Genomic DNA, 7,721 nt, shown 5'->3' on the forward strand with positions numbered 1-7,721 from the left:
TAGACATTTCCTCTATTTTTTACTCTTATCATTAGCGAATTACTAATTAGTTTTTCTTGCATTTCTTAGGACTTGAAATCACTCATCCAAACATTGAAAAATGTTCTCAATAATATTTATTAATTCAGTAATTGATAAGATTAGTATTTGCAGATGGATTATTAAAAATAGGACAATTTTGTTGTTAAGCTGGAAATATATTTAATAACATTTTTAGAAACACACAGTTGCAAAATAAACGTGCTAGTTTTAAAACATGAGTGTGCTTTGTACCTGATAATAATAAAACAAAACAAAACAAAAATGTTCTCATTTTGGTATTTGACTTCTGTCAGGGTTTAACCTGACGATATCGTCAGGTAAAACCCTGACAACTTCAAAAAATAAGATTGGGCAATTTTTATGGAAACCAAAAGAAACCTCATAAGAACAATAAGTAGGGCTGCATGATTCGCTATTTAAATCCAGATTTCTGGTAGTTTGATCTCATTTAATTTTTGCCTCGTTTATATTTGTTAATCAATCCCAAAATTAACCTTTTCACAGGAGACATTCACGATGACTTCATGGAAATGCTTGCAAGCTACGCGACGTGCAAACCTCAAGAAGGAAACCCCGCGCTCATCACACCCAACAAGACATTATACGAAAACAACCCTCCGATGCAGCAATACGAGATTCCTCGCCGCCTCTTCAGAATGGCCATGGCATTCGTGAAAAACTTCACCAAGACCAGACTCTTCCACAATTTCGTAAAAGGAGGGCTGGAATTTAGTTTGGAAGTCGCGGCATTCTCGGCGCCGTTGTTGGCTAAGGTGCCCGAATGCGCTCAAAGTCCTATGTGCACATTGACGGCCAAAGGGATCGAAGGGTCAGCTAAGGGGATCCTCGAAAGCAATGACCTTGATTTTTACGCAGAATTTGTTGCTGAAACCATTAATTGGTTGTTGCATGGAATAACATACGATCAATAATTTATATCTCCATAGAATACAAATTTTGAATAAAAATCATTCTTCGTCGTAAAATTATATTATTTGTTTTATTCTTTTTAAGAAGATTAATTTTGTTCATAAATGTTTATTTGCTAAAAATTTACTTGCGTTTTGATTTCTGCATATTACTGTGTTGAAAATTAGTGTTTTTCAGCTGTTGAGTTAGACATTAATACTTAATTGTTTTGATTTTTCCTTCCAATTCCTCATAAATGGAATAAATGGATAAGTAATGATGATGGCATTTGAGTCAAGCATGTTGCAGTCTAGGAAGTAAATCAAGAACAATAACCTTTTATAGTAGATAATTGAAATGTATGTAGTTGCCGGGTAGGAGATAGGAAAGAACTGCTCTGTCCGACTGCTAGATATAGACTGTATATAGTATACGTATTCGCGGGTATCGTGCATGTGATTGAATATGACATGATGGCCCGCATCCCTCCCCCGCCCCCTCGGGACGTATTTTACTGCTACGATGATGACCGATGACCCCGCTGATTGTCACCCAGCAGATCTCGTCAAAATGTGTTCGACTACGTCGCGTTGTTAAATTCTGGAATGATTCTACCTGCGACTATGTCACTGGTTGTGTCTGTGCTCAAATGATTGATTTGACAATTGTGAGAATAAACAACCAAATTGTATTAGCCTGTTCCATGCTTTAACTTAGCTTTTAGGAGTTGCCATTATCGTCGTAAAATCAGTAGAATTATCCATTAGCTTTTTGAAATTTTAATAAGCCGATCTATTTAATTTGATAGAGCAATACATTTTCTCTTGATACTTTTATTGAGAAGGGTTCTAGAATGAACACAAAATCTACTTCGTCGCGCACCTTACATTTTATTGAAAAAGGATTGAAATACAGGCATAAATAATTGTACTGGGCGCTGCCACACAGCGAATTGAAAATTATTTTGACAAATGGTTGGATGCAGTTGATCGATACAGAATGTGTTTACAATTTGCATTAATAAAATTTTTATGACTATAGTGCTTCACCTCATTGTAACGAGTAATTGTAATCACTCGTTGAATTTGTTATTTTCTTATCTTTTGACTCTGGCGGGCGGGAACAAAGGGGGATCACGGGCGGCCGCCGCTACCATATTTTCCGGTGCCATCTGTAATAAAATGAATAAATCATGTATTAACGATTCCAAATTTTTTAGATGATCCCTTACCGAGTGGTGGCGGACGAACATAATTTCCCGCGCTTAATACCAGTGCTTTCCCCATCCGACTGCAATAAATGAAAACAAAAATTAATAAATGGATTTGAGTTGAGCAAATTTCTCGCTTGATTTATCATTTATGTCTGTCAAATTTAAACGATCGACTATTTTTATATTAATATTTGCCCAAATTGATCAACATCATATATGTGATGGTAAAGAAATAATGAAGACCGATAAATTCAAATGAAGAATTTTGTTGATGAATGGTATGCAGATGAAATTCGATCGCACACAAATTCAATACTAAAACTTAAATTATTTACTTTATAATTGACCAATAGGACCTTTTCATCACCCCTTTCCTTATTTGCATATTGTATTTGGAAGACAAAATACATAAAATTTTAGTAATGCATTGTTCATTTCCATTTAACAAGGGTAAATATACAAATATTTGCGCGCCTTTAGTTGTCTTTTATATTGATTTAAGTAATTTAGGGACATCTATTAACTGTTATCCATAATCAACTCTTCCGCAAAACAAGTCGTAAAACTTGCCGGCGCGTCATCTGTACAATGGATCTATAATATATTATTTATAGTGTGTTGCAACTTTGTTATTGACGGTTATATTATTACGTTATTAGTGGAGTGACTTGATTCTTTGCATCAATGAATTTAAAAATGCCGTGACACTCTTCGGCCTGATCAGCCCAACGCAAACAGAGCAAATTTTATTTATAAAAACGGTAATTCTTGGGTAGCGGTCGGCGGCCGCTCGCAGCAACTTGGGGCAGATCAGGCTGACAATGGACTATGGAGTGAACAGAAAGCAAAAACGCTACAATCTAAGTAGGGCTGTTGTCGTGACATGACTCGGTCTGATCAGGCAGATCAGGCTGAGTCCCGAGTCATGTCACGACAGCTGTGAAATTTAGACGATCGCCTAAGTATTTTTTCTGAGCTTTAAATTATTGTGGAACCATCTACCGAGGACAAATCGTGTAAATTTAGGTCATTTAAACCAAACTTAAAATTGTCTAAATCTTAAAAAAATAAATATAAATAAATAAATTAATTATATTGTAAAATAAAAACCGTCTTGAAAAAACCGTATTTTTTCTTTCATCATTATGCCACGACAATTTAAAAATTATCAAACAACATGAAATAAAACTGAACTGAGAAATGTTGATCATTGCAATAGAAGAACATCGCTCTTAAACTTGAGACAAATTTTATCCAAACAAATCTACTGATTAGCTCAGATGAAAACTTGTACTCTTATATATATACCTTTGCACGCGAAACTTGGAAGTGCTTTATTTCCGATGAATTTGCGGCCAACACAGTGCTGAGACCTTCAAGTATCCTATTATGTCCTCCACAGGGAAGACGCGTTGTTTTATATAGAGAGGTGCCCGCCCCGATTTCCCCTTCCGCTAGAGCGTTCATCGGGAGCGGGAATTAATGGGACTCCCGGATTTGCTCGTCTCTCCGGGTACCGCGGGAGCCTCCTTCGTTGATCGGGAGCGGGACAGGAAAGTATTGGGAGTGTAAAGTCAAACCCAATCGGGACTGACGGAAAGCTCAAAAATCGATTTTTTTAGATTTATTTTAAATTAATTTTATGTTTATTGAATTTATTATATCACTGTTTTTTAGTTCTGTTTTGCTATAATAATGATTTCTCGCTGCGAAAGCAAAAATAAAAATTATGATGCACGATATTTGGCACGCTTACGTGAGTGTTATGTTCCACAAAGCGGTGGAGGGTGTTCCTTGTGTCCTTCTTTATGGAGGGACAAAAGGAAACCTACTTGCATTTTCCAGGGATTTCACCAAAATTTACAATAGCTAGGAAATCATCTGTAATTCAAACCAATTTAATCCGTATATGGTTCATATTATTTATCGTATTATAAAAAAGTGCCTATTTTATTAATATTATGTATTATTTTCTGACTTTTGAAATTTTGGTTTAATGCGCTGGATGCTAAATAGCTATCTTGTAATTATAATAGTAGCAGCGATTTGAAAATAAAATAGTTCAACTTGCACACAGCAAGCCTGTAAAACAAGCTGCATAACATCTTTTAAGAAACTTGCCAAGGTGCGCTATTTTGTATAAAAATTTTGTTTACTTTATAATCACCCTATTTTATTAAGTGCATGCTATTTGAAAAGACCGGGAGTGCACCCATGAAATTGAGAACTGGGACAAGACCGGGAGCGAGTGTTCACCAAATCTCGGGAGGCGGGTCAAAACCGGGAGTAATTTTTTTTTTTTTTTTGCTCTTTTTTATCCCTGTCCGAGGACCGGGAAGGGCGCGCACTGCACTGGCACGAATGCTGAAACCCGGGTCCCAATAACACCGCGAACGGATAACATGGGCGCACCAGGCCGCACAGGGACCCAGCCCACTGTAGTGCCACTTGCCTCCGCACCGAGGACTGCATTGAAACGCTAGACATTCGTCCCGTGAAGCCAAATCACGCATGCTGGAAAGGTGCAAACCAGCAAGTAGCGAGTCGGCGCCGGTGCGCCTCCCAGCCCGTTGAGCAATTTGAGCATTTCGAGTCACCAAACTAACCACTTTTTGCCATCTCTGACATTGGGTAGCCAGTATTAGATCTCCAAACTGCTCAAATACCTCCCATTGCTTTGACACTCCTGAGAGTGCCTTAACAATGCGAGCCAACGGGCTGGTTATAATAATGCGGGACAGGACAGGAGCGGGAGTAGATTTGCTCTCCCGATGAACGCTCTAGTTTGAGATATGGGAAGAAAGAAAATTCTGGTGAAATTAGGAGTATGGATGAATATTATTTTTAAATTATATAATATTTTTAAGCAAAAGCAAAAATGTCAACATGTATTTTTTTAAATATAAAATATATTTATAACAGAATATGATCAGGTACACTAGTACATACAGTATGAGTATAGGGAAGCGTTTTACAAAGGGGGGGGGGCACAATATTCAATAATTAAATGACCGCTGGTTTCACTACGTCAATTCAGAACGACGGCCCACGTATACGAGTTAAATTTATATAGAAAGTCTTTACGGTTTCATGTGTTTTAAAAATATTTGGAATTTTTATCGACTTTCAAGATTTCCAGAAATTGATGCACATTACGTCATTTTATGAATCATATAATTTATAACCGGGTAGGTGTATCTGTGTGTTTTCTGAACGTGTGTTAATACATTCACCAAAAATAAAGTGATCTTATGGCTAAGGGATGTGCAAAAAAGTCGATTTGGCAAAGAAATAATCGATTATTACAGTCGGAAATTTAGAGGCAAATAATCGGTTTCTAGGCTAATAATCTATCAAATAATCGGTTTCATATGTGGTTTCCTGTTCCTGTAGTTGAAAAATCTATAATTTAATCGGTATTATGTTTCATCCTTTTCTTTTACTTTTGGCGAACAATTTTTTTTAAATCAATTAAGAATATCAAAATTTATAAAATTTTACCGAAAACCAATTTTAATTTTTATAACAATCTTAGCTCTTGTGGAATGTTTGAAAAGTGTTTAGTTTAGACAGCTAAAATTTAATCCAAGTCACAGTGATAGGTCAAATACATTAAAAAGATCAGTGGTTGAGTGAAAGTTAAAAAGTGGAACTTAAACAGTCCGATAATGATTAAAAATATTTTTGCATCGTTGGCTTTAGCAAGTTTTTCTTCCTATTTATTGTTTTTTAATTATGCAGCAATGAACTTCTACAATGAGCAATAATGAAATCAGGTCTTTCAAGCAGTTATAGTTCAGGTTTTGCCAAATTGCTCGAAAAATTAAAAATTAACTTAAATTTTCGCTTGATTTTGACCTTTTTGTCGTGATCAGTCCAATTAATGGTGTGTGATTCATGATTCATGAGCTAAATTTCTCTTCTTGTGAAATAAATCATGATTTCCAATAAAGTGAAAGAACTGGCAATATGAATAGCCGATTTTCTTGCACATTGAAACGGCAACCCGGCAAAATTCAAGCATTTCTCAAATTTCAGGTAAAGTTTAAAAGGATTTTCTCTCTTTTTCTGTAGAGATGTTCTATAATTAACAACAACTTTTTGTACCTGGTTACCTCATGCGATCCTTACAAATTATTACATTCCAAATCAATCATTGCTCACGTAACATTATTGCTAAAAGATAAAAAAATTAAATATCAAACAATTAGCTATAAAAGCAATTATACTTTAATGAACAATTGTTGAAAAATTAACAGTTTTTTAACATTCCCTTACTAAATTGGCTTTGCCAACTTCTCTGCTGCTTAAAACATTGTTGCACGTTCGCAGATTGCGCGGTTTTCGGCAAAATATAGTGGAAAATAACACCCCTTTTTAAGAAATCAGACAATAATCGCTTTTTTATGGGAGAGATAATCGAAAAATAGTCGTTTTGGATGCAATAATCGATTTTGAAAATCTGTCAAAATGCTTAAAAATTGATGATTCGTACTCATTTGATAGTCCCGACATCATAGAGGCAAAAGAAAAAATAGTCGATTATCGGCTTTGCACAACCCTACTTATGGCGCTTTTGTGTGGCGGTGCACCTTGCCTTTGTTGACATGGAACGCAGCAGCGAGCTCATTCAGCGCAATCGCAACAGGTTGGCGCTCAACAATCCTGCACCTGCTGTTTTGCTGCCACAGCCACTCAACCAGCACCCCCCCCCCCCCCAATCCACCAGCAGCACCCCCAAAATCTCTTTATAGACAATAAATATTTGCATCTATTTTTTGTATTTTATGAACATAATGCGTGGATCACTATTTGAAATATTGAAAGTAACAGACAGTCTGTGTTTGGAGCAATTTTCCGCTCTGAATCAAACTTAAAAGAGTATTTTTAGTTAAATAAGCAATCATAACGAGAAAGTAGTTTATATACAAAATTCAGGAAATTATTTGTCAGAGGGGGGTAACTACTCGAGTACGGGGTCCCCGAGCGCCCCTGAAAGGGACACGCAATTCTTTTAATAAGGAGTGCTATTAATGAAGGAGATATTCCGATATTCCTCTGTGAAAGAAAAGAACGAGAGATCCCTATACCACCCGTGTTAAATTTAATAACATTTTTACATTGTAAGATCGTTTAATAAGATTATTTTCAACACTCAATATGAACTTCATGTGTAAAAAGTGAAGGGTTTTTTCCATAAATTAGAGATTCTAACATCACATCAGAATTAATAGCTATCACAATTATTTTAAGAACCGGTTTTAGGATTGACATTCGGCAGTTTTGGCTTTATATATGAGCTGTACAGCGGAGAAAACCTACGAAAAAGACACCAAGTTCAATGAAATTCGAAATTTTCGAAATATTGTATCTCAGGGTGACGTCAGGAATTTTGCTGTTAGCAGGTAGTCCTCCGATATCTGAAGATCTATATCCTTAATTTCACAAGCACGTCAATAACATCCCGCAATCTAATAATAGATTTTGTATTTTTTTTCAGGGAGATGAGCAAAGGATGGCATTAGAATCAATGTGGCAAAATAGTAAACATTTTCTG

The 7,721-nt window shown here is 36.0% G+C and overlaps 1 long non-coding RNA gene across 1 annotated transcript; it reads right to left on the minus strand.

Moving 5' to 3' along the window:
- Positions 1–1,821: 1,821 nt before the first annotated feature.
- Positions 1,822–3,560, minus strand: LOC135944888 (uncharacterized). Its single transcript, XR_010575379.1, has 3 exons — positions 3,473–3,560; positions 2,183–2,241; positions 1,822–2,122 (listed from the first exon to the last, which is right to left on the minus strand). It is a non-coding gene; the product is annotated as an uncharacterized LOC135944888 (long non-coding RNA).
- Between the last annotated feature and the right edge of the window lie 4,161 nt (positions 3,561–7,721).

The sequence above is a fragment of the Cloeon dipterum genome, chromosome X (assembly GCF_949628265.1).
Source record: "Cloeon dipterum chromosome X, ieCloDipt1.1, whole genome shotgun sequence".
Lineage (NCBI taxonomy): Eukaryota > Metazoa > Arthropoda > Insecta > Ephemeroptera > Baetidae > Cloeon > Cloeon dipterum.